Source organism: Ranitomeya variabilis, chromosome 3 (genome assembly GCF_051348905.1).
Source record: "Ranitomeya variabilis isolate aRanVar5 chromosome 3, aRanVar5.hap1, whole genome shotgun sequence".
Classification (NCBI taxonomy): Eukaryota; Metazoa; Chordata; class Amphibia; order Anura; family Dendrobatidae; genus Ranitomeya; species Ranitomeya variabilis.
The window spans coordinates 547,419,212-547,436,939 of NC_135234.1; the positions used below are offsets into that span (position 1 = coordinate 547,419,212).

Here is a 17,728-nt window from a genome sequence, read left to right on the forward strand (position 1 = left end):
TACAGAAGCCATTGCTGTCAGTACAGAAACCAGTGCTGTCAGTACAGAAGCCAGTGCTGTCAGTACAGAAGCCAGTGCTGTCAGTACAGAAACCAGTGCTGTCAGTACAGGAGTCAGTGTTGTCAGTACAGAAGCCAGTGCTGTCAGTACAGAAGCCAGTGCTGTCAGTACATGAGTCAGTGGTGTCAGTACAGGAGTCAGTGTTGTCAGTACAGTGTCCTCCTGATGAAAGGTATTATGGACCAGCAGCAAGATTGCACCTCTTCAGCACTGGAGGAGTGCAGGGACACTGAAACTGACCAAATGTTTTCATTCATCCAGCTTGAAAGCAACACTTGCGAGCTTTGTTGTAAAAAAAAAGCTTATAAGTGTGTGCACCCTGCCTAGGAAACTGGCCACCACTGAAAGACTGCAGAGGTGGCCTGTAACCTAGACAATGAACATTAAACTAAGTCTGAATTTGCCATGTAAACACCGCAACAAGACTCAAACCACAACTTCCAATAATTTAAATACTGTGATGTTTATTAATAATTATGACATATAATAATAATTTTTTAATCAGTAACAAGCCTCCAATGTACATGGAGCGGATACATGCACATAACATCAACTTAAAAAACTATATGCGAGCAACCAAATTTATTTTAAATATATACACCCTCTGCCTCTACCAGAACAATTTGTCCCTCACTAGATGGCAAAACTATCACTAATATGCCCATGGCGTATTTGCCTATTAATCACAAGGTGTATCTGAAAAGAGGGGAGCTTTAAAAATTATTTCACTGCCATCCAGCATGTGCATAAAACACTCACTACCTCATTAGCACATTGCCGACACACACTGCGAATGAAATTATAAAGGCAAACAAGGGTGGTACTCACATAAAGTATGATGTCCGTGTCACCGCTCCTAAACCCCGACGCGCGTTTCGTCACACTTCCTCAGGGGGCGTGTCGGGGTAAAGGGACGCCGGACATTTAAATGATACCTCCACCAATCAAAAATTGCATATAATAGAAACGCTGATCAGCTGCATGGTTCCGGACATGAAGTGAGCGCCGATGCCGTCCACCGGAAATGACTTCACAGGTTCCGGACCGTGGACCGCAAACAGGCATGCACTCACTGATGAGCGCTATGCGTGTCAGCCGAGTCCTGTATGCCGGAAACAGTGGAGTCGGTGCGCGATCAGACAGAAACAGCAGCGCGCATTCTGGAATCAGGCAGACATACATTTGGCGGTGGAGGATAAATGACACATCTACAATAATTATATATATTGCCCTATAACAATTACTCCAATTAAATATTATCTCAATGTAATTAAACACATTATAATACTACATCTACAATATACTCTATGCAAAACTATCAATATTTAATTAAAAAACCCCTAAAAATACATAATATAAACATTAAAAATTAACATTAATTAGACTAGTGAAGTATAAAGTGTCAAAGTGATGGAAAATTCCATACCAGATCTTATGATCCGGTATAAAACTTACAAATGTGAATCATACTATTTTAAATATAAATTCTTTATAAATCATTAGATATAATTTTAATAACTACTACAATGAATATACTACCAATCAATTATTATAATGCATTATCATAAAGTGACCAAAGTGACAATTAAAGTGCTAATGTGATATTTATTAAATTACCAATCAAAATCTATAATAAAATATAAGTACATACAAAGGTAATAATGACTAATATAAAATAAATACAAAATAATACATAATAAAATGTGCCATCAAAATTACAATCTTTATTCTTTCTGTGTCTTCAATTATTATTCTCTTGACGATGCCATATCTGTCCTGTATGAATCCCAAGTAGAGGAAGGATAATCATACAAAATCCACATGCACATCATAACAATACGAATCTATAATATGAAGATAAAATACAGACTATTAAAATCAGTTAAAATCCAAAGAAAACATCCCAAAACCCCTAAAAACACTAAGACGCCCCTACTTCGGATTATTCTAAAAATGCTGAAAAACCAAAATTTTCATTGAGGCCTATGGGGGCTATGCTACCAAGTCTATAGATCCACTTGCTTTCAAGTTTTGCCAAATTTTTGGCCATGTTACCTCCTCTAGACCCCATTTGAACTACGTCAATACCTTTAACTTTTAAGAGACTAGAGTCACTATGGTGATATGTGAAAAAATGTCTGGGTATGGTTTTTAATATGGATGGATCCTCCACATTCTTAGGGTACCGTCACACCGTGCAATTACGATTGCTACGACGGCACGATCCGTGAAGTCACAGCGTCGTATGAGTATCGCTCCAGCGTCGTAGACTGCGGTCACACTTTGCAATCACGGCGCTGGAGCGATGCCGAGGTTCGCTGGTAACCAGGGTAAACATCGGGTAACTAAGCGCAGGGCCGCGCTTAGTAACCCGATGTTTACCGTGGTTACCAGCGTAAAAGTAATAAAAAACAAACCGTACATACTCACCATCTGATGTCTGTCAGGTCCCTTGCAGTCTGCTTCCTGCTCTGACAGTGCCGGCCGTACACTGAGAGCAGAGCGCAGCGGTGACGTCACCGCTGTGATCTGCTCTCACTTTCCGGCCGGCGCTCACAGTCAGAGAGGGAAGCAGACTGCAAGGGACCTGACGGACATCAGATGGTGAGTATGTACGGTTTGTTTTTTTTTACTTTTACGCTGGTAACCACGGTAAACATCGGGTTACTAAGCGCGGCCCTGCGCTTAGTTACCCGATGTTTACCCTGGTTACCAGCGAACTCATCGCTGGATCGCTGTCACACACAACGATCCAGCGATGACAGCGGGAGATCCAGCGACGAAATAAAGTTTCAAACGATGTGCTACGACGTACGATTCTCAGCAGGGTCCCTGATCGCTGCTGCGTGTCAGACACTGCGATATCGTAACGATATCGCTAGAACGTCATGAATCGTACCGTCGTAGCGTTCAAAATTGCACTGTGTGACGGTACCCTAACTCTTCTCAATGTCCCTGACATGTTCCCTAGTACGGATGCGCAGTTCTCTGGTGGTCAATCCAATATAGATTTTGCCACAGGGGCACTGGGCACAATAAATCACGCCTTTAGTGGCACAGGAGATAAGATGTCTAATTGTATATGTCCTGTTGCCTCTGGCATCCGAAAAGGTTTTGCTTTTGACCATATTGTCACACGCTTTACAGTGCCCACATGGATAGAAACCTATGGTATCCAGCCAAGTTTCTTTTCTTGTAGGTTCATAGTGGCTATGGACCAACATATCTTTCAAATTTTTTGATCTCCTAGCCGTAATGAGAGGAGAGGAGGGCAGACATTTTTTTAGAATCGGATCTGTTAGTAAAATTTGCCAATGTCTACGGATTATTTGGCAAAACTCCGGCCATTTACTATTGTAAGTTGCAATAAGACGTGGGCCAGCAGATTCTTCATGACTATTTACATTGTTGTAATTATTTTTATAAAGCAGTTCATTTCTTGATTTATATTTAGCGTTATGGTATCCCTTCTTGATGCTAGCATGACTATACCCCCTATTTTTAAATCGCGTATTTAGTTCTCTTGCTTGCCTTTCAAAAGAATGCTCATCAGAGCATATGCGTTTGACCCTTAAAAATTGTCCCATTGGTATCCCTCTGATTACCGACGGCGGGTGGGAAGATGTGGCATGCAACAAGGTGTTTGTTGCAGTTACCTTTCTAAATACTTCAGTGGATAAATTGCCATTGACCGACGCGTTTATCTGTAAATCTAAGAAATCCAAATTCCGGCCAGCCTTAAAAGTTAACCTGATGTTGAGACTGTTGTCATTCAGGACCGCCATGAGTGCTTCCAATTGTGACATGGGCCCCTCCCACACAAACCACACATCGTCAATGTAACGCATCCAATGATGCACATTGTCAATGCCAGGGATGGGATTACTAATAAAAATGTCTCTTTCCCATGCCCCCAAAAACAAATTAGCGTAGGACGGGGCACAGGAAGCACCCATGGCGGTCCCCTGTTTCTGCAAATAAACCCGTTTGTTAAAAATAAAACAATTATGGGTAAGAATGAATTTCAACAGGACCAACAACAGATCAACCAAGTCAGATTCCAAATTGCTTGTTCTCAAAAACCACTCAGTGGCTGCCAAGCCATCACTGTGTCTGATGGAAGTATACAGGGACTCCACATCTGCCGTGACCATTACCATTTCTTCAGTCAGACATAAATTGTCTAATCTTTTCAAGGCAGATGTGGTGTCCCTGATATATGAAGGTAGGCTAGTCACCAGTGGTTTGAGGAAGTATTCCAAGGTGTTACACACAATTTCACACAAACCTTCGTTTCCCGCCACAATAGGTCGTCCCGGGGGATTTTCCAAGTTTTTATGAACTTTAGGGATTAAATAGAACGTAGGGAGTTTTGGTACCATTTTTTGAACAGAGTCCAGCAGTTGCTTTGGAATAATTCCCTTAATATACGCATCATCTAGAATTTTAACTAGCTCTGATTGATAAGCTGGAAGGGGGTTCGACGGTAGTCTACGGTAGCAGGACACATCATTAAGTAGTTTGCCAGCCTGCTCCTCATAGAGTACCGTAGGCCATATTACTAAATTTCCCCCCTTATCGGCGGCCTTGAAGACCACATCAGACCATGTTTGCATTTCTTTCAATGCCTTTTGTTGTTCTTTTGTGAGATTAAAAACCTTATTCTTCTGCTCAGCTAATTTCTCAATGTCTGCAGAGACCACTTTGGTAAAGAAATCCACTGCTGGACATAAATTTAACGAAGGAAATTTTTTTGTTTTGCCACATAAATTCAAAGGGAAACCCTTGCGCTCTGCAATACTTTCATTCTCACTTACCAGTGATTCTAAAGCCTCTAAGGCTTCTTGTTCTTCCACAGTCTCACATGAAGTTTTAGAGGCATTTTTATAATGCAGTTTTTTCAGAATAATTTTTCGTGCAAGTAAGTGGATATCTTTGACTGCTAAAAACGGATCTATAGAATTTGAAGGAGAAAAAGTTAAACCCTTTTCCAAAACTTCCAATTGTGTGGAAGTGAGGACATGGGAAGATAGGTTAATTACCTTACTTCTATCTTGATCGAAATTGCGTTCTTTTCTAAAGTGTTTCGACTGCTGGTAGGTCTTTTTCTTATTGCCATACCGCGTCACCGGGCCCGAGGCGGAAGAACCTTCCATATCACTATGTGATCCTCGAGTTTCCACCAAAGATGTCAAGGAGTGTATGGATTCACTCCTAGTGGGTACATTTTTCCCTTTTTTCACTGGATTTTGCCACCTATACACTTTATTCATCTCATAATCAGAGACATCACGGGCAAATTTCCTTTTCTTCCCATCACTAATGTTAGCCTCACACTTCTCTAAGTCTTTTTCAATATCCCTCAAATAAAGATCCAAGGTTTCCGCTTGCATTTCTTTCCGAATATTCGACATTATGATGTTAATTTCCTCATCAAGACTTTTGAGACATAACTCATTATGTTCTATAATAATTTGAATGAAAGTAAAGGCACAAGTATCCGCTGCCTCAATCCATCTTTTTGTCAATAACTCATTTTCCAAATTGAAAGTGGGAAATAATTGAATTCTCAATCCTCTTGGGATAATTTTGCGTTCGCAATAATTTTGAAGCGAAGTTTTTGTCCACCACAGCTTGGTTTTTCGTAATAGCATATTTTTATACTGTTTTATCCAATCCTTATGGGCAATCGTAGTGTCATTAAAAACACCGGAGGAATTTACTTTAAAGATACTAGACGCTTTTGTTAGCCAGGCTGTTTCTCTGGCTTTCATATCCATGATTAGAAATAATTTCTGGACCATCTGTCATAAACAGAAAATGCACAATTAAATCATCCGAAAAAGGCCCTATTATTTAATTGTGTTTCAACAGGATGCGTTACATTGATGATGTGTGGTTTGTGTGGGAGGGGCCCATGTCACAATTGGAAGCACTCATGGCGGTCCTGAATGACAACAGTCTCAACATCAGGTTAACTTTTAAGGCTGGCCGGAATTTGGATTTCTTAGATTTACAGATAAACGCGTCGGTCAATGGCAATTTATCCACTGAAGTATTTAGAAAGGTAACTGCAACAAACACCTTGTTGCATGCCACATCTTCCCACCCGCCGTCGGTAATCAGAGGGATACCAATGGGACAATTTTTAAGGGTCAAACGCATATGCTCTGATGAGCATTCTTTTGAAAGGCAAGCAAGAGAACTAAATACGCGATTTAAAAATAGGGGGTATAGTCATGCTAGCATCAAGAAGGGATACCATAACGCTAAATATAAATCAAGAAATTAACTGCTTTATAAAAATAATTACAACAATGTAAATAGTCATGAAGAATCTGCTGGCCCACGTCTTATTGCAACTTACAATAGTAAATGGCTGGAGTTTTGCCAAATAATCCGTAGACATTGGCAAATTTTACTAACAGATCCGATTCTAAAAAAATGTCTGCCCTCCTCTCCTCTCATTACGGCTAGGAGATCAAAAAATTTGAAAGATATGTTGGTCCATAGCCACTATGAACCTACAAGAAAAGAAACTTGGCTGGATACCATAGGTTTCTATCCATGTGGGCACTGTAAAGCGTGTGACAATATGGTCAAAAGCAAAACCTTTTTGGATGCCAGAGGCAACAGGACATATACAATTAGACATCTTATCTCCTGTGCCACTAAAGGCGTGATTTATTGTGCCCAGTGCCCCTGTGGCAAAATCTATATTGGATTGACCACCAGAGAACTGCGCATCCGTACTAGGGAACATGTCAGGGACATTGAGAAGAGTAAGAATGTGGAGGATCCATCCATATTAAAAACCATACCCAGACATTTTTTCACATATCACCATAGTGACTCTAGTCTCTTAAAAGTTAAAGGTATTGACGTAGTTCAAATGGGGTCTAGAGGAGGTAACATGGCCAAAAATTTGGCAAAACTTGAAAGCAAGTGGATCTATAGACTTGGTAGCATAGCCCCCATAGGCCTCAATGAAAATTTTGGTTTTTCAGCATTTTTAGAATAATCCGAAGTAGGGGTGTCTTAGTGTTTTTAGGGGTTTTGGGATGTTTTCTTTGGATTTTAACTGATTTTAATAGTCTGTATTTTATCTTCATATTATAGATTCGTATTGTTATGATGTGCATGTGGATTTTGTATGATTATCCTTCCTCTACTTGGGATTCATACAGGACAGATATGGCATCGTCAAGAGAATAATAATTGAAGACACAGAAAGAATAAAGATTGTAATTTTGATGGCACATTTTATTATGTATTATTTTGTATTTATTTTATATTAGTCATTATTAGCTTTGTATGTACTTATATTTTATTATAGATTTTGATTGGTAATTTAATAAATATCACATTAGCACTTTAATTGTCACTTTGGTCACTTTATGATAATGCATTATAATAATTGATTGGTAGTATATTCATTGTAGTAGTTATTAAAATTATATCTAATGATTTATAAAGAATTTATATTTAAAATAGTATGATTCACATTTGTAAGTTTTATACCGGATCATAAGATCTGGTATGGAATTTTCCATCACTTTGACACTTTATACTTCACTAGTCTAATTAATGTTAATTTTTAATGTTTATATTATGTATTTTTAGGGGTTTTTTAATTAAATATTGATAGTTTTGCATAGAGTATATTGTAGATGTAGTATTATAATGTGTTTAATTACATTGAGATAATATTTAATTGGAGTAATTGTTATAGGGCAATATATATAATTATTGTAGATGTGTCATTTATCCTCCACCGCCAAATGTATGTCTGCCTGATTCCAGAATGCGCGCTGCTGTTTCTGTCTGATCGCGCACCGACTCCACTGTTTCCGGCATACAGGACTCGGCTGACACGCATAGCGCTCATCAGTGAGCGCATGCCTGTTTGCGGTCCACGGTCCGGAACCTGTGAAGTCATTTCCGGTGCGCGGTGGACGGCATCGGCGCTCACTTCATGTCCGGAACCATGCAGCTGATCAGCGTTTCTATTATATGCAATTTTTGATTGGTGGAGGTATCATTTAAATGTCCGGCGTCCCTTTACCCCGACACGCCCCCTGAGGAAGTGTGACGAAACGCGCGTCGGGGTTTAGGAGCGGTGACACGGACATCATACTTTATGTGAGTACCACCCTTGTTTGCCTTTATAATTTCATTCGCAGTGTGTGTCGGCAATGTGCTAATGAGGTAGTGAGTGTTTTATGCACATGCTGGATGGCAGTGAAATAATTTTTAAAGCTCCCCTCTTTTCAGATACACCTTGTGATTAATAGGCAAATACGCCATGGGCATATTAGTGATAGTTTTGCCATCTAGTGAGGGACAAATTGTTCTGGTAGAGGCAGAGGGTGTATATATTTAAAATAAATTGGGTTGCTCGCATATAGTTTTTTAAGTTGATGTTATGTGCATGTATCCGCTCCATGTACATTGGAGGCTTGTTACTGATTAAAAAATTATTATTATATGTCATAATTATTAATAAACATCACAGTATTTAAATTATTGGAAGTTGTGGTTTGAGTCTTGTTGCGGTGTTTACATGGCAAATTCAGACTTATTTTGGATTTAAGGTTTAGTTGAAACACAATTAAATAATAGGGCCTTTTTCGGATGATTTAAATAAACATTAAACTATTAAAAGTTTTTTGTTCTTTGAAATGGAGGTGATTTAAATAAGAAGCAACTTGCAAAGTTACTTGTTTGTAATCTTACTCAGTTAAGTTGAAGCAACCATTTAAATAACTCTGACAGGTTTCCTACTTGTAAATTGATAAATGATAACTTGACAAAAATTTCCATTTGCATGCCTTAGAAAAGCTACAAATGTATTCTTTTAGAACAATTATAACAGTCGATTGCTGTGACACAAATAACAATAAAGACAAAGTCAAAACAAAACAATTTAACAATATCATACAACTTTAAGGAATATTAGATATATTCATAATCGTGTAACAAGCTGATCCACCGCAGAACCTTTATCTTGCTCGCAATCACAGGGGAAGATTTTACAGTCCATATGTTGCTTTATTTTAAGCATTGTGTTTAGTTGTTTTCTCCTTCACTGTGACTTTGTTGCTTTCATGCTTAACTTTACTTAACTGACAATTCATTTATCATTTCAGACGCTGGGAGCTAACAATGGCTTATTCTAATAGCGAAAGTGAGAAAATGTGACTACACAATTTTTCATGGAGTTTTATTTTTGTTCTGTTTTATGACACATCAATATAATACATAAAAAGCTCTGCAGAAATAGCAAAAAGGTGGATGTACTATTTTATATGTATGAGGCTTGAAAAGACGAAAACGGAATACCAGAAAGCTTTCTTTGTAAGTATACAGTCGTTTTCTAATATTTGTCCATAAGATTTATCTTCAGTAATATAATATTTGTTTTGAAGGTATTGTATTACATATGTGATTCTAGGGAATCTCAGAAGGTTTATGTGTATGCTGTTTGTAACCCAGACTTGAGAATCTGAAGTTTACGAACATCTGTATAATTGGGCAAGTAGCATGCTACTACAGGGGGAATTTTGTTGGGGTATGTCATGTGTGTCTGTATTCTTGATGCCTAGGTTACGTGCCTAGGTTACATTCACAGGCAGCATTTTTGCATTTTTTCTTCACTAAAAATCAGAGTGTTAGCAGGAAAAACACTGCCTACGGGAGGTATGTTTTTATGCTTTTTTGCCGCGTTTTACTTGTATATTTTTTCATTCACTAGAATGCGTGAAAAACACAGTAAAAAGGCGGAAAGAATGTAAAAATTATAAAGGATAACTCAGGAGACTCTTTGCATGGAACAAGACAACTACAAGACACAGTTTTATAAGTGGTAAAGTCTATATTATCACATGGTTATTCAAACAGGTGTAGAGAGAAACTCAAGTCCACAACACTTGGTGTAAATATTAAACGCAGCTTAACTGTCTATAGGAAACTTCAGAGGAAAATGCAATCACGCAGAAAGTCTATGAAGCACAATTATTCTTGAGGCTTCTTGACATGAATAAGTCCTTGGTAGTCCAAACACAGATAGATATGCTTATAAGGCAGTTCAAATAATATCTTAGTACAACCAGGGTGGCCTGGGTAAAAGTCTCAGGTTTAAGCAGAGCAGCAACAGCTTACATGTCCAGCAAATGCAGATGGAAACAAACACAAGCAGCCAGATGGAGGATTACTGGAAACCGATGCATGCAGCAGAAACTCCGAGCTGAGTAGCAGGATCTCCACACAGGTTCACAGGAGCAGGTGCAGGTGAAGGTGCAAAGCCAGGGAGTCGTCCGGAGCTGGATGCAAGGCAGAATACTCTAGCACAGACTAAAGGCTGGGGTGGAGTTATATAGCTGGAAGACACAGTGCACATGAGACCAAAGATGCCATCTTGGAAAAGGGCAGTAATGCACAAAAGGTAATCTTGCATATTTAAAAAAAATTCCTAGGTGCTCAAAAAATGCCAGAAAAAAAAACAAGCAAGGGCATAAGATTTTCGAAATTTCATTTACTATTCACTGTGCTGGCACTGTAAATTGCATCTTTTCTACCACAGAAAAGAAGGAGCAACAAAAAATGCAGCATAAACACCATATGTGAATATACCCTTAATGTGTAGCTAGATAAAAAATGTTGTAAAACTGCCAAATGCTATTATATTATCATGGTGGAAGGAAAAACAGAGGGAGGTATCACTAATATGCTGATGAGACGGAATATCCTTAAAAGCAAAACATTTATTTAACGGGTTTAAAAGTCTATTCGTTTCGAGGTCACGCTGGACCTCTTCATCAGGACAAACCTGGTGGGACTGTAAGGCATAGCTGTCTTTTATGCTGCAAATCTTGGAAAAAAAAAACACCAAACCGGGCACATGGCATGTCAAAGTTCAAATATGCCACGAGGGTAAACGAGGGTGTCAGCCAACTGAAGTCACACCGACGGACTGCAAACAACCCCAAAAACATTAACATACATTTAAAAAGTCCATACAGAAACAAGATAAGGCAAATTACATTAATAGACAAGTGAGAATAAACTTTAGAATGAATAAAAAAATATAAATCTATGAATGCATATAGAGTACGAACTAGTGGATGGGACATGCATTAAGGTAGCTGATCAACTACATGACAGCAAGTTTACAACTCCTTTAGTGAATGATAATCACCTGCCGATCAAACAGTGATTTATTCAAAACTACAGCAAGTAGTTGTAAAGTAACACATCACTGGAGGTAAAGTTTCTATCTCTACTAGGGATGGGCGAATCTGAACGTTAATGTTCGGGGTCTGTATAGAATACAGTGTACGTGCATGGACCCCAAACACGGACTTCTCCCTGAAGTCTGTGATTCTGTTTGGGTTCGGCAGCCTGGACATCCGGTGTTTCCCATGCAGTCATCTGTGTGACAGTGCAAGAAATACTGGCTCTGATCAGTAGTTTGTTACCACCAGACCAGTCAAATTGCTGTCAAAATGCATCATGCCGTCGCTCAGTTGTGCATGTCGAAGAAGTAGAGTTGAAACCTGTCTTGGGAAATATGGATTATCATTGGACAGGTGAGGAATATGATGTTTTATTATATTAAATTTTATATTAATAAATGGGTAAAAGAGGGTGGGTGTTTCTTTCGAATAAAGGAGTCTGTGTTTTTATTTTTTTTATTTCAAATACAGAACTTTTCTATGTGTCAATGTTTATGTTACATTTAACTATGGAGATAGTAATGGAGGTGTCTTATAGATGTCTCTCCATTACTAACCTGTGGACTTGATGTCAGCTAACATCACAAAGCTGACATCAATCCCACAAATATTATCCCACTTGCCACCACACCAGGGCAAGTGGGAAGAGCTGGGCAAAGTGTCAGAATTGGTGCATTTAAAGCTGGTTTCACATTTGCGTTTGTTACTGCAGCATTTGTACCGCATATAAACGCATGCGTCGTGTTTTCCTATATTTAACATTAAAAACGCATGCGTTTTTTTTGTTCGCGTTTTGCCGCGTTTGTCGACGCATGCGCCGTGTCGTCGTTTGCGGCTTGGCGCGGAAATGCAACATGTAGTAATTTCTAGAGGCATCTATTTGCCACCAGGAAACGCGTGCGGTCGATTGCGCAAGGATTGCGGCAAAAAAACGCATTGCTGTCTATGTAAACGCATGCGGTTTTTTGCACATGCGTTTGGTTGCGTTTTTGAACTCATGCGTTTCAATTGAGAAAAACATGTCTAGACACTGATAAGCCACCCCCCACCATCAAGGTGATAAAAGGGAGGGTGTGGACAGTTGCAGGTCACTTCTCACCAGACTCTGAAGCAGATGGGACACAGACAGGCTATATCTTGGAGGAAAACAAGACCCTGAACAATGTGAGTATATCCTAGCCAATGCCTTCATTTTCTATTTTCTGTCTCCACATGTCCTAATTTCTGCCATTTCTTTCTTTCTACATGCATCAGAATGTCTTCTTCGGATTCTTCATCTGGTGAGGAGTTTCGGCCAGGACAGTCGGAAGTGGAGCATGTCATTGAGGTGAGTACTTGCCTCATCAGATTGGTAAGTATTCACTGTCACGTCGGCACATGTGACAATTTGTTTTTTTTCTGTTTTTTAGAGCTCTTCTACTGCGGATGAGACAGGGCAGGAGCAGCGGAGTCAAGGTCCGGTGGAAAGACGGCAGCGGGTACGTTTACAAGGCTGACTGTCCTCAGTGTATTATTCTTGAATCTTCCTTTCTTTCCATTCGTATTTCTTAACTTTTTTCTTCTGGAATCCTTTTGTATGTTGACTTTCCTATTCATGCCATTTCTCAGCATCTTTTTTCTTTCTTTTCCTTATGTAAATTGAGCAAACTTTAATGACTTTCTTTAATTTTTAGGTTTCACAACGGGAGGATGACCTAATTGAGAATGACCTCCTTATCATCCTGGTCCAGGAGCGAGTACCCGTTGTGGGACACCCGGGATCCACTGCACTCGAACAACATCACAAACCGGCGGTTATGGAATGAGGTGGCCCAAGCAATGTGGGATGGCTGGGACAACGTCCCGACACGGGTCCGAGCTGCATTTGGTAAGTATTGCACTGCAGTGTGAAGTAGCAGAGACCTTGGCCGTGCTCACTCGACTGTGTGTGAAAAAAGAAACTCTCAGGAGTTTCTCTCATCACACACAGTTGTGTGAGCACGGCCAAAAGTACTTTTTCTGACCACAATTTTTTTTTTAACAGTAGCCAAAGTCAAAACACATTGGCGTTCGATGAAGGACCGCTTCAACAAGGACCTGCGTCAAGAGAGCCGTGTTCCCAGTGGTTCAGGAGCAAGGATCAGACGCTACAAATACCATCGAGTTCTGGCATTTTTAAGACCGGTCCTTGCCCAGAGAACATAAGTATTTATCACGTGCATTAGGTTGTATTGTATTGCCATAATCTGTATTTTTTAATTCCACAGAATATTGCGTCTGGTAATTTTTTTGATACTAATTATCTTTTTCCTTTTTTCACAGCACATACAGCACGACTGTCGGCCCAGGTTCTGGAGTGGTCCTTCATCCGACAGCCATGGACCCGTCCCAGCCATCCACCAGCGCAGCAGCAAGTGGGCCTTCCACACTAACTGGAGACCAGGGAGCTGGTCCATCAGGTCTTCCCCCTCCGCAGTCCTCTTCCACTGCCCCCTTTTTTTTGGGCTCATTGCAGCAGCGGCAGAGGGCTTCGGACAGGTAACTCATGCCCGAGTTTTTGCACTTGAGCTCGGTTTTACATGACGCGATCAAGGCTTTGGGTGACCGAATGGATGTTTCACATAACCTCTTAAATGCACGTATCCATGAGGTCAGCAAAAGCCTTGATCAAGTGAAAGCCAATCTCCAGAGGCCAGCTCATCATTTTTTTAATCAAATTGAGCAGGGCATGTCGGAACACCTTACTCCTGATCTCCAGCTGAGTGTCATGCAGGCCTGCAATGCTGCTTACGTGCAGGCTATGCAGCAGAGTCGGTATTTTCAGCAGACAGTGGGGGCATATCCACCTGTGCCTTCACTGTTACGCTTGATGTCCACCTCTGCTGCATCCCACTGAACGGCCACCTCAATTCCTTCCACAGCCGGACACCACTACAGTACCACAACCATGCCGAGTGCAGTTGGACATCCCACCGCCACCACCATGACATCCGCTGCTCCTGCTTGGACCTCCTCCACTTCCTCCACGATGCAGCAGGACCCTGGCATGGCCTTCCATACCGCCTCCTCCACGATGCAGCTGGACCCTGGCATGGCATTCCGTACCACCTCCTCCACGATGTAGCAGGACCCTGGCATGGCCTTCCGTACCGCCTCCTCCACGATGCAGCAGGACCCTGGCATGGCATTCCGTACCGCCTCCTCCACGATGCAGCAGGACCCCGGCATGGCCTTCCGTTCTGCCTCCTCCACGATGCAGCAGGACCCTGGCATGGCATTCCGTACCACCTCCTCCATGATGCAGCAGGACCCTGGCATGTGCTTCCCCTCTACGAGCGCTATGGACTCTGGCATGGCTGCATCCTCTACGAGCGCTATGGACTCTGGCATGGCTGCACCCTCTACGAGTGGTATGGACTCTGGCACAGTGCAGCCGGACCCTGACAGGTCACCTGCCACCATGCCACGCCATATGAGCCCACCAAGACCACCCACAACCAGGCAAGCCAAAAAAAAGGACCAAAAACTAAAAAACCGAGGACTCTTAGCATTCCTCCCCCTTCACCTCCTAATGTGTCTGTAATGTCAGGTTTGTCTCACCCTTCCAGTGCGTCTGAAGCCTCTCATGTGTCAAGCCCCATCCCCGAACTTCCAGACCCTTCTAGTTTCATTGCCCCTTCTCCTGCCACCTCTGCGTCGTCCATGGTTAGCCAGGCCTCAGTACTTCACACCCCCTGTTTACATCACTCTACCCCAAGCCGGTGCAGTAAAAAATAATTTTTTTTCAGTTGTTAACAAAATAAAAAAAGTTTGATTTGCCACAATTATGTTTGGTTTATTGTGTCTTCTGCCGCTGCCAACAAAAGAAAGAAGCCACTGAGAAATATTCGCACACCACCAGTATAGTATATCAAAAGGAACAACTTTATTGGAAGCACAGTATAAATACAATTAAAACCAATACAAACAACACCTGCCCCATCAGACCTGTTCAACACTGTGTATATTGCACAGATACCATGAAGGTGTGTTAAGTGCTATACAAAAATGTGTGCATATACAAACAGCTGTGGGGACACACTGCAAGAAATCAAGCCACGGCAATGGATATGGGTATAGACACATATAGGGAATATCAATTCTCCAATAGAAATAAATGAGTAGTCCCACACATCCCTACCTAGTGCACGAATGAAAACCCAAGAGCTGGCAACCCTCACAAATGTTAAGGCCTAATGAGGAAAATATGGCCCAAGTACCTCCAGAATGAGGGTAAATGCCAGAGGAATCCTGTGAGGGATGAACACCTCGAGCATTGCAGTGCGCGCCCAGCCACCCTAGGTTCACCTGAAATAGAGGGGGTGACTCGGCAGCCAAAAGTGTGACAGGAACCGGGAGGCAGGTGAGCCCAACGCGTATCGCGGTACACAGGACCGCTTCGTCAGGGGAAGTGCTTACCTCCACAGCTAGCTTCCTTATAAATGCATGCAATAACGATCAGACGCTGACATGGGCGCCGCCATGGTCCGGAAGCCAGGAAACCGGAAGTGACAAGTATAAAACCATTCGCGCCTGCGCAGAGAGTAAAGAACGTTTAGAGTGGGCAGACGTCTCTGCCCACACTGATCCAATGCGCACGCGCCGGTAATGAAACCGGCGGTCCGCATAGGAACCATAAGCTTTAGGGGCCATAATAATTGTTCTGGAAATACAGGGGTGGAACATAACCATAATGCAAATAGTAATGCTGGAGAAAGCCAGAGGAAATGGGGACAGGGAGACCGAACAATGGGGGCGACATGAGTTGTTGGAGGGCCAGAAAGTAGAACATAACTACTGTGTAAGTAAACAATGACAGGTAAGGACAACAAAACTAAAAAGGAAAGACCAGAAGATAAAAATAATAATAAAGAAGTAGAAAGAAAACCAATGACCCCAACCGAGGGCACTGAGACGTGCACTGTCATACAGAGCACAGAGGCCCCTGAATAGATTAGAGCCAAACAAGACATAATACAGAAAAAATAATAATATAGATATAACATACAGTGGACATATTATGAACATAGTTGCATATAGTAAAGCTGTTTGTCCCACACAGGGACTACCAGTTATGGAAAAACACTCTCAATGTCCATGAGCAACCCACAAAGATCCAAGAGCATGGGTTCTGCTGTTAATCTTCTTATTGATGAAAATCCAACAAATCTGGTCCGTAAGTCCTCACCATAGGGCTGTACCTCTGAGCACCGATCCAAAAGGGAAGCAGGAGTCAGGACTAGACATAGAAAATCTACCCCAAAAAGCCCGTAAAGAGCAAATCCTCATTCATCCCCTGGGGCGCTGTAGAATGAAGGGAGTAGATCCATCGTGACTCCGTTTGTAGAAGTCGTTTGTGCAACGAGCCACCTCTACCCAAACTCCTGACGTGCTCCAGGCCAATGATCCTGATGTTGGCATAATTGCCCTCATGATGCAGAAGAAAGTGGGATGCGACCGTGCTGAGCGTCTTGCCCTTACGGTTGTCCCCTGCTGCCGTGTTGATGGTGGAGAGATGACTCTGTACTCTTCGCCGTAGTTCCTGTGATGTCTGGCCTACATAGATACAAGGACATGGGCAAATCAGGGCATAGATTACATGGGAGGTTTTACAGTTTATGTAGGCCTTTAGTTTGTGTTGTATTTGATCAACCGGGTTACGAAAAACATCACGAGTGGGATACATAAACTGGCATATGCTGCAATCTCCACACGGAAAGGAACCCCTCAAAACCATCCCACGATTGAGCCTCTGTGTTGGTCTCCTATAATGGCTCTGAGTAAGTATGTCCCTAAAATTGGGTGCCCTCCTAGCAGTGATCAATGGCCGGGTGCTGATGACCTGAGATGTTAGTGTGTCAGAGGTTAGAATTCTCCAATGATCATTGAAAATCCTACTCACCTCTGACCAATGGGTATGGTACCCCGTAATGAACCGTACGTAGCTATCAGGTCTCCTTCTGTTGACCGCAAGTAAAGAATCCTGCGATTGCCGACTCGCCCTCTGGTACGCACGAGAGATGCACTTTTTAGGATAATTCCTGATTTTGAACCTGGTCGTAAGATCCTGGGCCTCTTTCCTGAAATCCGAGTCCTGAGCGCAGTTACGTCTAGCTCTGAGGAATTGGCCCGTCGGAACCCCATTCCTCGTATGACTGGGGTGAAAGCTCCGATAATCCAAAAATCCATTGACGGCCGTGGGCTTGCGATAAAGGCATGTAGACAGTGTACCGTCCCGACATCTGACCTCCAGATCCAGAAAGTTGACTGTAAAGGAGGAAGATTGGTGAGTCAAAAAAATATTAATGGAATTATTGTTAAGAAAGCCCATAAATTGGAGAAGTTCCTCCAAAGAGCCAGACCAAATAAAAAAAATTTCATCAATAAAGCGCGACCACTGTCGCACTCTATTCTTG

At 41.7% G+C, this 17,728-nt stretch overlaps 1 protein-coding gene across 1 annotated transcript in view; it reads right to left on the reverse strand.

Moving 5' to 3' along the window:
- The window catches only part of HS6ST3 (heparan sulfate 6-O-sulfotransferase 3), a 1,159,628-nt gene that overhangs the window by 766,915 nt on the left and 374,985 nt on the right, over nt 1-17,728 (reverse strand). The gene's annotated exons all lie outside the window — the stretch shown is intronic.